Source organism: Pogonomyrmex barbatus, unplaced genomic scaffold, assembly GCF_055798465.1.
Source record: "Pogonomyrmex barbatus isolate J1 unplaced genomic scaffold, ASM5579846v1 scaffold22, whole genome shotgun sequence".
NCBI lineage: Eukaryota > Metazoa > Arthropoda > Insecta > Hymenoptera > Formicidae > Pogonomyrmex > Pogonomyrmex barbatus.
Genome location: NW_028297119.1, coordinates 1,850,240 through 1,866,630, shown reverse-complemented (window position 1 = coordinate 1,866,630; position 16,391 = coordinate 1,850,240).

Sequence of the window (16,391 nt, the reverse complement as noted above, 5' to 3'; positions counted from 1 at the left end):
AACCGCGCGTCGCACGTAATGTATGCGCGACGGAACGTAATAAAAATCGACTTACACGCCGGCCGCCCCGCGCACGCGTTTCTATCGGCCCGGCCACCCTTTTCGGTGTCGCTAAAAGTTTAATCAAAGTCAGATTAGCTGAGCTCGCCTTCCCCTCCCCTCCTCTCTCTCCTCTTTACCCTCACTCCTTCCATGACACCGGGGGTGCAAGACTCGGGGATCCACGGACCCGGTTTTATTAAACGGGACTTGATTAGGGGTTGCCAAGATCCTTTCAGAGTTTGTTTTCAACTGGTTTTCACGACGGCGCTTTCATTATGTGCGTTTCACATAATTGACGCGATCGTTCGCCAGTGAGGAGATGTGAAGGGGAAAAACTTTAGCCACTCGCCTTCTTGGATTTTTTTTTGCGACGATCGCTTTATCTCTTCGCGGAACCCGCGATAAGTTGCGAACTTTTCTTTTTTCGCAGGACAGAAATACCGTTAATGCTGTTGCATTTAATTTATGCGAATCCTCTTAAATTGCAGGGATGACCAGAGAAATACTCGCATGTTTTAATATTGTTCCATTAATTGTATCAATTAAAGAATTTATCATTAATAAATGTGATAGATATAATAAAATTATATAAATTCGGCAGGCGTTGAAAGAAAGAAGTTTAAATATAATCATATTTAACCGTAGACATTTTGCTTATACTTGCCTGTAATACTTTTAAATAAATACGCTATCAAAATTTAATAAGGAGAAAATGGCTTACATGCGCACAACGTGAGTTTTATTTATATTTGAGTGAAAAAAAGTATTTATAACATATGAATAATAATTCGGTCTGACACGTGGTAACGAGTGCTTTCTGATGATATGCAATTCGGGACACGTATAACTTCGGATCGAAAGCGCGATAACGACCTCTGGTAAAGACACAATGATTAAGGGACAGCTTGCCGGAGACACATTTAGGCATTCGTGCGGGGTGGCTGGCAAGTGATTCAATCTCCGCGTAATCCTTGTAATCTCGAGGGTATATCTGCGTGCTCCCGTGACCCGCCCTGGGGAAAAGTACCGAACTCCATCCCAATCCAGAAGTATTTACGCGCGATCATCGCTTTTGATCATTGTAACACGATTTTTGACATTCTCAGCTCAGATAGAATTTATCACATCGATCAATTGGCGTTATTTAGCTATTTTTAATAAAATACGTCTCTTAATTTGCAGTAGTCGAAAATTGTGAAAATTCTTTCAAATGTAAAAGAGACAATTCATAACATGTTTAAATAAAATATTATTTTCTTCTGAAATATATGAAAGTAGATTTATCGTATTATTTTCATTGTGCAAAGATCAAAGAGTAATAGCTTTTCTAGAACTGATATTTCGAAAGGACTCACGATTAGTGAGTCTCTTACTGGAGACTAATCGCTTCATAACGTTTATGCATATTTTATAGCAGACATGACTATTCATTGTATGTAACGCGTCATTCCTCATACTGTTATTTACCGGTACTCATGATTTCTTTTTGCTTTATGTCTCTCATATTATCTTTATATGAAAGTGTTTGAAATATACTATTTGAGGTTATCGAATATAATAATTTTCATATATAACACTCATTTCTCTGATCAGATGACAGATATAGATGAGGAATATATAGAATTATTTTATATATGTAATGTAATAAAAAAATACATATTTTGTTACTTATAACAAATTATAGTTAATCTTTTATGTAAAATTCTAAATTTTTTACGAAATAATTTTAATGTATGTTTGAAATAATAAATTATTTTTTTAAATTTCGTATATACACATCGATCAAATTTTTAAGTAATTTATTTTGTCACATAATTATTACTCTGCGTATTACATACTACATTTTTCAAGTAATTACCTTCATGAGAACGTAATAACTCCAAAAATACATTGTCACACAATTTCTGTGGAATGAGAAAGATTTTCAAGTATTCTCGCGTTTGTGAGTGAATCAAAATACAAGGAGCATTTTCACGAAGTGCAAATGTACCTCGCGAAAGAGACGAATGTTAGTAGGGGTTGGTGTAACCACCAATAACAACCCTCCGGGAGCGGAGGTTGACGCAGTGCCAGTGTTTACGTTGAGGGGTTGTATAGACGACTCTACCCTCCGCTCCCTGGGTCCGGCTTAACACTAATGAATCTGATTTGCATCTGATCCCGAACGGTCTTCGATCTATCCTCGAAGTCTCCGGATGAATTATTTAAAGACGTTAGTCTTTCTCAGACGTGTTGATAATTGATTACACAATATGTGTCTTCAAAACAGCCAACGTATCATTTTACTGTTACTGATCGAACGCAACGTGCATTTCAAAGCTTGTATTGAATATAAATAATCTGTTATTAACTACCTTATCATCATTACATAACCGATTTTTTGAAAATCACAGATGTCTTAACAAATCTTGAATTAATCTTTGTTAGAAGAAATTAATAATAAACAAAATTAACAAATTTTAATTAATAATTTTGCAAAATAAATAACTAAAATGCAGATTTTAAATGAGTTCTTGTTCTCAATAGAAACTGGAAAAAAATTTAACGATGACAGTTAAAAAATTGCTATAAATAATAGCCGGTTGTCAAACCTTTGAAAAAATGTGCTAGTCATAAAATCACTTTATAGTTTCAGTCAATTATTTTGTAGCAAAAACAGCAACATTCGATATTACATCGACATGTATGATGCGTTCGTTCGAGCAATGTCCAATTTAAAATATTGCGAGCATCAAGGAGAACGAATGATCTTATTTAAGAAAGTGGGTCGAGTGGCTTCATCGTTCAATTGTGCCCCTTCGTCGGATTTCACTTTGCAATCGTCAGAGATGTATTACGTGACGGACAGAGTCATGGTTATTTGACGTTTCACGAATGGCGCCGCTTTGTACAGATTTGTCGTAAGTCTGTTAAAAATGATCATTCGATCAACTAGTTCCATTCGAACAAGAATCCTCGATGCGTTTTGATTGTTTTATATTTACGTTATTCGCGATTATTCATGTTGTTATCACAATTTCATACCATAGCGTTAAGATGAGACTGAATTGGTCAATTAAATATACAAATTTATGCTCATCCCGGATTATGTTTTTCTAAAAAAGATTTAGAAAAGACGTCTATAGTCCTCCTGTCGCGTTTGTTATTTCTTTGCTCAGCGGGTTTGTCTTAATGCCTGGGTACCTTTTGGATCAGCATCTCTCTGCCTCTGACCGTATTATCCGTATGAAAACTTCCTCTTTAGATGTTGAAAAACACCGCTCCGCATTCTTTGGACAAGTCCGATTAGGAACGAGAGGTGAAGGAACGAGATCGTTTTGGCGCGCGCGAAATCTCTTACAGCATCCGTGCTCGTGCGCGTCTCTTCGCAGCGGGCGAATAATAATTGCGCAAGGGTAACTACACGGACGCATCTAGATACTTAGCGTCGTTATTTATCGTCCCGTTTTCTCGCTTTATTTTTCCTCTCGCCAGAAGAGACCGCGCGCGAACATAGGTCAAGAGAACTTACGACGATTCTCCGATGATTCTCCGTCGAACGAAGGATTGCATTTTAGGAGAGAACGCCGGATTACTCACGGTTGAGTTACACGCGATGCAGAACGCAAATTTATATGTTTTCCCATACGCCAGTTTCTCGCTTGTAAGCTAAATTTTCAATGGCGCCTTGCTTGTACATCACAAGATTATAGACGGTTTTCTCCGTAAGTTGTATCAGTCTTGAAGCAAAAATACATCTGTATAGGAACTATACTAATGTATAATCTTTATCCCTACGTACTGAGCTAAAGATAGATTATCTTAAGATATATTTTTAAAATTTTACATGTAAGAACATATAAGAAAATTTCCATGCAAGATATTTTAAATTAAAATTCTTCTAATATTAGATAGTGTAAGTAAAAATCATAAATTAAATTGAACAAAAATGTTCTATGCATACATTAAGAACTTGGAGCTCATAAATAAATAACTTGCTTATTGCTTATCTTTTTCCCTCACAATAGCCAAATCAATAATATATGTGGAGACATATACATATTTTATTTGTAAAAAAAAATTAAAAAAATTTGTGTACAATAGTAAATATTTTTTCGTAATATCTTTTTGCAAGTTTACTGAATATATTTATAATTCTTCGTTTATATTTCGCTGAGGTAGAACTTAATAAAATACTTAATGCTGAATTCTTGAAATTAAACTTGGATTTTTTTTCTCTCGCGTTACATCGAGAATCGAGCCTGCAATGTTAAATGTGCGACACAACGTTACTGAAATCATTGGCACACGTGTGCCGGGATGATTTTCAGAATTAAATATGATGCCGCAAACGAGCAGTTTCATCCCCGATGTGTTTGCATAAGGGTACGGAGTTTGCACGATCTTATTTACTTAGGATACATTCTTTCTCTCTTTCTCTCTTTACGACACATTCATATATATATATATATATATATATATATATATATATATATATATATAAGAATTCACATTTATAGAACGTGGCGAGTAACGCGCGACGGTAAAAAGCGGTCGTGCGTTGTTGGCGCAAGATAATACGTTGATCTTTCACGTACCGCAGATGGGGTGGAGTGATGGGGAGAACTTTGACAGCACGTGACTCGACGACGGATTAAAATTACGGTGGGTCAGCGCAACTTTTCTCATTTGATCGCGACGTCCGACACGTAGGATTACATCGTGTATAATTCAATAGATTCAATGGCATTATTAAATCGCGAAACGTCATAAATAAGATCGAGTAACCAATCGGAAAAATAATGATCGTTTTTCAATGTTGCAATCGCGAATACCAATTGCACGTTTTACAACGTTTTACATCGACTTTTGCTACTGAATTAAAATAGGAAAATTATGTACAATATAATAACACGAAGTAATACAATCTTTTATTATTAATAATAAATAATATATTAAAGTTGATCTATTTTCAATTAAATTTTTATGTGAAATATTCACCTTTAAAAATATTCTGAAGAGAAAAATGTTAAAAAAGTATATATATATATATATATATATATATATATATATATATATGTCTATAAACTAAAATAAATAATCAACTATTACAATATTTACAGCCGTATAAAAACTAGGTAGAATATATCATGCGGATAAATCGGCTTCTCTGAAACAAACTTTCCTCGAAGAAGATAGGATTTACCAGAGTCGCATAACGATCAAGTTGTCAAGAGCGCGATTATTCGTTTCCAGTTCATAAACTTTCAGAGTGCACAATGGTGGCTAACTAGGCGTGGTTCGGTTTGAGGAGGGTCACCTGGTATATTATGCGCTGTGTATACGCGTATATCCGAGCGGGTATACGCGTATATACCTACTCACTCGGGGTTTCACACCCTGCAACATCCCTGACAGGTTGATACTCTGCTATACGGATGTAACGCGTGTCAAAAGCGTCGAGATTCCTTGTCACGACACTGATGCACGGTATCCCCAAAAGAAGGTTTGAAATGGTCATAATCAAGAATCCGATTACGCGTTCGTGCTATTTTCCCCTGACGGTTACCTTTTTTTTTTGACAACAACACGGCTAACAAATCTTTCAGTTTGATCGCAAATGTCGATTGCAAAATTTCTGTCAATCATAATCTCAATTCCTTATGAGAAAGAAATCTACTATAAATAAATTAAATTATATAAATTCTCGAATACTCTATGAGAGTATTATGTTTTTTATTGGTCGCTACTACTGTATTGTTTCATAAATATTCATAACTGTGTCTTATAACTTCTGGTCTGCATTTATTCTATCCTATCTTATCCCTCGATGAAGAGTCGCCTTAATTACGCGTACAATATAGAAGAGGGATGTGTGCGTGCGTGCGTGCGTGCGTGCGCGCGCGCGCGCGCGCGCGCGCGTGTGTGTGTGTGTGTGTGTGTGTGTGTTTGCGCGCGGATACCAATATGGAATTCGATTTCAACCCAACATGGTGTAGTTGACTCGGATCAACTGCGGCTGCAACCTCGTCCGCAGGTTCTCCTACTTTCCCGGTCAAAGTTGTTATCCGGATTCTCATCTCCACTATTCCGCGCGTTTCGCACGCGTGTGTGCGTGCGCGTACGTATATGTACACCATCCAAGTGACAAGCCTTATCTGACTCATGAGATCTCGATAGTAGGGTGATGTATATGCGTGGGCGTGGCAACTTCAAGGACCAAATTATAGTCCCGCGACGAAGGTAAAGGATGCCACTAGGATGGGAAGAGACAGGGAAACTCCATCTCTTGTGGTCCCCGATCATTCCGTTTTTCCTTCTCTTCTTGCCTCTTTTTACACTTATTTACACGCTGTCCGTCTCTTTTTCTCCCCGACTATCTTGTATTACCACCTCAGTCTCTCGTTTCGATTGTCTATCCATTGTTTGCCCGATGACAGGTGAGCTTGCTTTCGGACAAAATCGTGAGCGAGTGGTTTGTATGGTTTTCTTCTTTTATTTTAGAATCGTGATTTTATACTCAAGTTATTTAAAGAATTTTAATTACGTGAGTCCTGAGTCGAAACAATTGAAATATTTTGAATAAGTCACTTTGAAAAGTTTATTAGCATCATTTGAGAATTATGAATAATATTTGTAAATATATTAGCTACTATGATTTTAATAAAATAGAATGTAATGTAGAATACTTATTGAGTTAGCGTAAACGCCAAGAGCCGTGAAAGAGTATCTATCTACCGCTGTTTCAGACATGATGCAAAAACCTGTTAGTCTCGTTCTTTCTTAGTGGGGAATATACATTTACCAGCACGCCAAACAAATGCATTTGTTCGTATGGTCAGTGATGAAACTATTATAAGTTTTTTTTTATTTTGAACTATATCTTTTAATTGCACATATCTTTGTGTAATATTACTTTGTACTGTAATTATACATCGTGAAACACGATACTTAGCTCTTACTTTCATCGAGTATATTACATATACATCAACTCGTATTAATGTAAATATCAATTTACAAACAACACGATTATTGTTTCATTATTGTGATTAGCATACAAATTTTACTGTTAGAATCAAATGTATTATTGGACAAGATATAATATATGAAAAATTTCGCCCCTGAGCTAAACAGCTTTATAAAAATAAATCGTATTTATTCAACACAAAGGAGTAGCAATCGTACAATTATTTATCTAAACACTTTATTATTAAAGTTTTTTTCAGAAATTTGTTATTGCGGAGTTTTAGAAATTTATTAAATAATCGCTATGTGTCCTAAGTTTAAGAAATTTGTTTAAGAAGATTAGAAAATTTATCCACTGTAAAAGCCGTTCACTGTGTTTGCCTGATTTATCCTTTTGTGAGTACTTCATCCTAGGATTAACCTAATCCTTCACATAGAATGCTCTTTTAAATAACGGCGATACAAATTTGCCTTATGCTCTCAATTCTTTCTTTGAAAAATACTTGTTTGTTGTAAATTGTTGTAAATTTCCAGAATTTTCATTTTGAAAATATATTTATGACAATAATTTTATTGCCATTTCATTGTGAATTCTTTTTCGCAGTGAATTCTTTTCTTTTCGCATTTCTTTTTCATTTCAGATTTAACAACTCTAATTCTAAAATAGATAAAGCTGATTATATGATTTCATGAAAGTGCATATTTTGATGTTTAAGTCCGATATTTATTGTAAATGTTTATCTACTAGGTTTTTGTTTGAGGATAAACAAAAAATGATAAAAAATTAATTATTTTGGGGAATATATGAAATCTACAAAATTAAAAGTTAAAATAATTGGGATGTTTTCCTGTCAGATAGATTCTCTCTCTCTCTCTCTCTCTCTCTCTCTCTCTCTCTCTCTCTCTCTCTCTCTCTCCTTTATAATTCTAAAAAAATACTTTTGTTATTTTTTTATTAAATAAAATAAGATAAGAAATATTCAGACTATTATATTTAGACTATAAATATTAGAATAATTCTCTACAGTGATAATAACTTTTTTCTCTTGTTTATCTTTGGAAATGTTTTATTATAAAAAACTTGAAAATTTGTATTTTCTTTCTTTTCCATTTTCCATTTGTGAAGAATTAGTTCAAATCGATTGATATGAGATATACGATAGTATGATAATTTTTAGATATTCACGATTTTCTCTGGAGTTTTGTGTCGATTGTCCTTGTAATTTATGATTTATCTGAATTGTTTCGTTTGACTTTGCATTTTCTTTGAAAAAGAAAATAACCTTAAGGCGGTTAGGATGAAGATCCTCTAACTTCCTTTTTGTCAACTTAATCTCTTGGATTATAAGATATTATTTTGAAATAAGATATCATCTCGAAGATTACTTTAATCTTCGAGAATTTTCTTAAATTCTTTTTACGGTCTATGTATCGTATAAGAATTGCTAAGAACTGTTTCAAAATGTATTTTCTATTTTTGTTTGGTTTTTCTATATTATTTTAACATCGAAATACGCTTAAAAAGGAAATTCGCATAAGATGAAAAATTTTATATTTTTTTTCTAAGTTAAACATTTTCAATTTACAATATATTACAATATAAGACAGAATCTCAGAATAAATTAATTTCATTTTATTATGTATATTAATATCTAAAAGATGTCAAAGAACACGCTGTCATTTTATAAAATAATATTATATCGGTTATATCATACATAAAATAAAATCTATTTAGATATAGATAGAAGATTATAAAGTAGTTTTATCAGTATTTAAATAATTGTAAATTGATTACAAAAAAATAAATATGTTTTAGTTATATAAATATGTTGACAATGTTTCAGTTTCATATTAATCTGATTGCAGCTGCGGATATTTACATATCGATCTTATTCTTATTAATCAATCAACATGATATTTTCGAATCAGATAACTGCTTTATCTCATAAAAATGTAAAAGTTGCTTAGAAGAAACCGAACGAGATAAATGAGAAACGTGCAACAGGCGTGAATGAAACAATGGCGGGCCACGTGTCGACCAATAGCAAAAGAGGTGAGGAGCCTACTCGACGAGTACGATTCTTAGGTGGAGCTTCTCGCGATCCATGTGATTTCTTGATTCTTCGTCTATTTTTAGCTTCAAAGAACAACCGAAATCTTTATTATCTATATAATTTTTCTATCGAGGAAGAATATAAAAGATTAGCGTTATTAGATTTAATTCTTTATCTCAAGTATATATAATTTGCTTTTCTTTTTATTTAACACTCGATATAAGAATATTTGAGAAAAAAAACACGTCTTAATTCTTATATATTTTATCAGATATTTTGTTATTCAGATAAAATTTTTATCCTCTTCATCTGATATTTTTCAAAATATTTTCAAAAATTTTAATAAAAAGGACATGTGTACAAACGTAATTTTTTAAGTGAAATTATTTTTATTGAAACTACCGAGAATTAAAAATTATTCTCCTTCCTCCTTCATAATTTTGATAATGAATCACACGCTGTTATTTAAGAAGTATAGCGTTGGCGTTACGTAGAGACCACGCGAGAAGACATTGTCTTATCGTTCGACCGACCGGTATGCACGACGATGTAATTGATCGATATCAAGGGGTACATCACCGGCAGATGTTCAAATGCGCCCTCACCTCCATCTGTCTCTTTCATAAAGTCCCACTGTTGGTATATGGCGGAAGGCCCCGCGGTGGTTGCGTCTACACATACCTGCATTATGTATTTATATACATATACACATATATCACACAGTGTGTGATTTGTTATATTTTATACATATACATTGAGCCCTGTTATCTGTCTCACGAATAGGACTGAGAATTTAATTGGCATTTTTTGACTTTAAATACAATACAAATATTATTACTATATTGCAATGTTAATTCATTGTAATTATTGTAGAATACTATATATAGTATTGTTCAATAATTCTCTGATAAACTAGATAAAAATTCTAAAGTACACAATTATTTTTTTTATATGTTTAATCATTTCAGTTATATTTCTCACATTTTTACGTATCCACCGGCGTTATTGTCCGTAACAAAAAATGGCGTGTTAAAAAGAGTCGTCCTTGTAGATTTTTCTGTAATGCGCCAATATAAATGGACTATTAGGAGAGAAAACGCTCGCGATATGACATGAACAAATTTCGATAAAAAGCAATATCGAGCGAGTGCCTTCCGTTTTTCGTTTTATTTCAAGCATGGCGGAACGAATTTAGCGTCATTTCGAATTGCGGGAGCACCCAGTAGATTCGCGCACGATCAACGCGACGCCTCGTACACCTCGGGACCAAGTGGATATACCTAATAGGCACCTTTATACGCGAGATTCAGGCGCGCTATAGGAGGCGTGCCGCGAAAATTGCATCATTTTTCACGGTTGCGAGGCGCTTGCGTTTGCCCGATTCAAAAATCGCACATCCCCTTCGGGAAGGAAGGAGAAAAATGCCGAGCTAACGCCGAGGCAACAGGGGAGAGAAGAGCAGGAGAAGATTGCAGGAGGAAGAATGTGTGTCTTACTGCGTTTGATAAGATCGCAAGTTTATTAATTAAGAGCTGTAGTTGGAGAGAGAATGCCTTTTGAAACCTCTTGTAAAGTGGCGCGTTTCCTCCCCCACTATTCCGCGTTTCAGTTATATTTTACGATTTTAAAATATACATAATAATATTAATAATAATATTATTCTCAATAATATTATTCTCAAAATCAAGAAAGAGAATTTGGAAGTTGATAATTGTGCATCTTTCACGCAAATATTATTACAAAACATTATCTCAATAGAGAGAGTGCGTGTATGCCCACGTGCGTGTATGTAGAAGCGTTCATTTGAAATACTTCATCTTTTAATTATATATATTTTAACGATTAGTGTTATGGAAAGAATTATGAAGACCATTGTTCTCATTAAATAATTAAAAAAATTAGCCTTACAGTCATTCATAATGTTTATAATCGGATCACGCTTCGATAGAAACGATAGATAGGTAGGAACGTGCGCGTCGACGGGCCTATAAAAAAAATGGTAAGTCTCACCCCGATCATTATGGATTTCAGTGCGTTTTTTTCAGCGTAATAAATTAGTCAAAGACGCTCATCAATTTTATGACGCGCGCGTCCATAGAGGAACGATGCCCAAAACATCGTCCGTCCACCACTGCCAACTCCGGATGGCCTCGAACGTGATGGATGATTTTTCTTTCCTATACATATATCCGTGAGCTGACGTCGAGCGATCTTCCACTGGCGCTCATTTGCGCACATACCCGCGCGTGTACCACCCACGTGCGTGTATAACCGCGCGCAGCAAGCTTAACCACCGCGTGCGCGCGTCTATATGCGCGCGTGAGTATGCGTGAGTATGCGTGAGTATGCGTGAGTATGCGTGAGTATGTGTGGGGACACGCAGCACCAGATACATTAGCGAGCGCGATTCCATGAATAATAAGTGGCGCGAACCAACTGTTTCGATCGTCGTTGCTGTCGCCTAGATTACGTTGCACTATGAAATGCCTATATGTTTTTCTCTGCCGGTTCTAATTATTCCCCGTTCCACTCGCCGAGTCCACATATCCTCGTCATCATTGATATTAGATTTTCCTAGTACTAGTAAATCGCAATATTCGAAACCATGCGAAATCTCATGTTCTTATGTTCTAGGATATATAATTATTGTTATTATTTATTATATGTGGAACTGTTTCCGAATTCCTTTTCAAAAATACAACGCGCGTGCTCGAGTTTCCTTTCGTCGATGAGGTGACTCCAATTTCAAAGGAAATGACCTGAAAAAAAGATGTGTTTTTACATTAACATCTCCCATTGTGCGATTCTCGCATTTTAAAGAGACACTGTCGTGACGCGTAATCATACACACGCTGAAGCACTATTTGTAACTGCCCGCGAGTGTACACGCGCGATAACACTCCTCTCGGGAATAATTTACATCGCTCTTCGAGTTCCGGAACACAAGTTTATTTAAAGTCGCGGTCCATTACGAGAGAGCGGAGGCGCGGAGCCACGCGGCGGAATTCCGGACTGGCGATCCCCTATCCGTAGATCGCCTCGGTATCGTTCGCACGATCGGCAAGATGATCGTTTTCCTTCCATTTCTACGGGCCGCGTCTCGTTCCTCACGCGTTCCTCCGACGCGCAAGGGCCTTTCTTCCATCATAGACAAAGGCTTGCGCGAGAACCACGTACCACGGGCCGAGATAGGTCGCCATCGCCACACGGGCTCGAGTTTTACGCACGTAAGAAGAGGATCGATATATTGGTATACGGGCGGAGGAATGATAAATGGTTATGTCGAGAGATGCACGGATAACATAATGAGACGTATTGTGCTTTCGACCAGGACCCACAAACTGGGCTTAGGGAACTCTCCTGGGATTCTCTAGACCCTAAAAATCTCAGTTTCTAAATTTCTTTTTCCAACTTTTCGAGAATTGCTGTTTTCTTAGCGGAAATCTTAATCCCCTCTATTGTTGATGAAAAATGTTGTTGCTTGTAGACTCATATGCGCAGAATCGAAAATTGAAGGGTTTTTATAATTGAATTGAAACAAATTGATTAGTCAGAGTATAAGATTTTTACTAAAAAAAAAAAGAAAAAAAAAACATATTTTATATTTATTTTGCAAAACATGTTGCTCATCACATGTTGACATATATCAGTCTCCAACTTTTAGCACGAGAGATAGATGCAGAAATACACGAATGACACGTACACGTATTACATTAAATTGGATATATATTTATATCAATAAAATCTCTTGTGATTTTTATTCATTTTAATACACTATTTTCGCACATATGCACCAGCTATAACACAATTTGATTTCTAAAAATTTTGAAGGAGCTGTTAAAGCCTTGCCGAACGCGATAGGAAATGTACATTTTAGGAAATGTAGAGATGTGCGACATGAAGTATCATCACTCGAGCGCCGTCCGCGTGTAATCGTGACAAGTTTCCGATGCGCGAGAAGGTCGTGACAGGTCGCTTGTTTTGTCGGGCCGACGACAGGGCCTTCCTTGTCCACTCCTTGTCACCTCGTCCTCCTCCTCGAGAACGCGATTCAGGGCTTTTCGGGTTCCGATGACGGGGAGGAAAGAGGAGAGAACCTATGTTGACGCGCGAGGGATTGAAACGCGACGCGAGGAGGAGAAAGAGAGAAAGAGAAACCGGGGGTTAGGCTAGGGGTTAGATAGGATAGGGTGTGTCGTCATGGCTACGCAGCAGGGGGCGGGGCAATCGATACACCCTCGCTCCACGCACTAAGCGCACGCAATGCGTTTATAACACAATGAAACAATGAGGACGACCGCGGCAGGAAGGAGGGCGAACGGTGTCGAACGGATGCGAGCGGGATGTGCCTAGGCTCGCGCCTTCTACTTCCGAATGTGCGTGCAGTTGCCGGTCGTTCTGCGCGAATGATGATTGGTAACGTCCACGAATCAAAGTGAGATGATAGCTAACGATATCTGTTTACAACCTACTTTTCGATGTACATATTCCCACGATCCATTGGACAGAACCGCGTATACGCGATCTCTTGAAAGTAAATTTAGTAAATTTACTTTCTTCGATCTTTTCTTTCATTGACTTTGTATCATTGTATGCTGTATATCACTTAATATAATTATTCAATCTTCTTTTCATATTGTAATGCGATTAATTTATATTCCGTCTATAATTCCTTTCTTCTACCGAGAAGATGATTCATCTTTAGTAGATGATTTTAAACATATTGGTTCATGTTGCAAAGATTCGCATTTTCGTGATATCTTGATTCGCTTTTAGAAAGAAAAAGGATATAGTTAAGCAAATCGATTTGGTTTGAAGACAAAAATAGAAAGAGCTTGCTTCGAGCTATTAGTGTCCTTTGCGCGCTATTCACGCAAGCAATTTGATTGTAGTTTTTCGGTTCACATGGCGAAACTTTGTATGTGTATTGTATATATGCGTATTACTTTACTCGCGTAACCATCCTTTCCTTTCCTCGAAGCGCGAAAGATTTTTTTCGGTCGTTTCATCACGCGGCATCGTCACAACAATACAGAGCTGCGCAGCTGACAATGGAAAGGAACCACCTGAAAATTTCACTTCGGACAATGAATTCTCCACTGTATCATTCGGTCGGTTATGAACTTGCGATCGTTTATCATTCGACTAGTCGGCATTTTTCATCGTTTCATCTTAAGAGATGATGATTTCTAACATCTTTCATTGATCTTTCCTCATCTTGTTATTCTAAAACTAAAGTACTTTCTTGAAAATATAAAATAAGATTTGTTATATAAATTATTTTATTATATAAATTCTATCTGATGTTATGTATGTTATATTAATAATAAATTCTAAAAAATTTAATATTTATTTAATAAAATGAAAAACTGTATTGATGAAAACTATATTTTGCAAGTAGGTAAATACACAGAAAAATCTATTTTATTGAAGTATATTTTATTGAACTATTTTGCTTACCAATTTGAACATCTCATGTAATTGGTTTCATAGTGCTACAAAATTATTTTCAGATCTGTATCTAGCTAAATTGTTATGTTTTAGCAAAATTGTTGTTTTCATATATTATTTCGCAATTTATAACTAATTTCTTGAATTAATTGCTTCAATTTATCTCTTTATTTCTTATATATTTATTGTTCACCTATTTTATCATTATAGTAATTAATGTAGTGATATATACGTAGAAATACATTTGTTTTGTTTTGAATAGATAACTTTATCCCATAATTAATTAAAAATACGAGTATACAATAATGCATTGTAGACATAAACAAGAGAAATATTACATATTGAATACTGGTTCTTCTAGGAGTGTTTCTAGGAATGTTTTTTATAATTCATTTAGAATATCTGTTGTTTTGAATAGTATAAAAAAATATCAAACGCAAATTCCTTCAAAGGAGCAAATATTATGATAAGCAATCTTTTTGTCTATTATTTTTCGAGCTTACCAACATTTTTTAAAATAAAATGGGATATTTTCATTTAAATGTGATTTTGTGAAACGAACAATTCGTCCTTTTAGTATTTTTTCATATTATTAAAACAACAGAAATATTTTAAGTCAAGTTACAGAAAACATTTGTAAAAAAAGATAGGATAAAAAAACATGACACTATTATTATCATTGCACACAAATTAAGTTTAAATCAATAAGAAAGGAAGAAATTTTTCGATAATTAGTTTGAATATTGCAAACATTTTTCTAAGGAAAAAAAATTATTAGACAACTATCAAGTTGGAATTAGAGAAATGCAATAATTTAAAGGGATACGTCCCTGACAATCATATAGCTAGCCAACTTTTGCCGTAGGGCAGAAACCACGCACCTGTCCAGGTAGGCAGAGGATGGTGGAGGAGTCTCTTCCATTCCAGGAATTCGCTGTAAGGAAGGTACCAACCTGTCTGCCAGGATCAGGATCATCAGGATTGTCAGTTTTGTCTAGGAGAAGGTGACTCTGTGGGGGTCGCCTTAATGAGTTTTTGCCTGAAACACCGAGTTCTGCATGCCGGAGTAGAATGGAATTCCGGAGATATATTCGTCGTTGTCCACCTTTGAGAGCACTCTCGCGCGTGAGAGTTAAAAAGAAACGCTGTGCCGCTATTATAAAAAGACGTAAATCCTTTCCTCGTACCCCGCCCCCTCTTTCTGAGGCGCGCACTTTTTCACACGTGGATGTCGTACGTAAACGCGTACTCGCAATACTCTCGCGTCGAGTCGCGGCGGCTCTACATGTTATAATTTCAGCATATAAATTCCGCGTGACATTAGGAATAATATTAATTTTGGCCTTTACACACCATAAGAGAGAGATATTGCGAGTGATTTCGGTCGAGAACACGCGTTGTGTGTGGTCAGATCGCGTTACGATCCACGCTTGGGACATCCATTTAAAACGTCATCGCTTCATAAATCAAACTCCGAGCAATGCGACCAATATCTTCCACCTGCGTGACTCTATCTCGATCATTTTCGATCGATTTTCTTCAATTGCAATGGAGAAAAAGTTCAAATTCTCAATTTTCATTGTTTTCACACATACATTTATATTTAATATCAAAATTTATATATCAAAAAAATATAAATTAGAAGAGCTCCTGTATATCTTTGTGATAGATCTAACATCAATTTTAATTACAAGCTCCAATATTATAACATAAAGAAACATAAAAAAAACTTTTTTACGATCGCATTTTTGCTATCATTAACGAAAGCATCATTGTATTCTTAGCCTTTAAGCCACTTAATGTTCGTCGAAACGGTATCGGTATTCTTATTCTTCAAAGCGTAAAATTGCGAAGCGTATATATTACGCGCGGGAGAGTTTAATCTTTACGTGAGAGCGA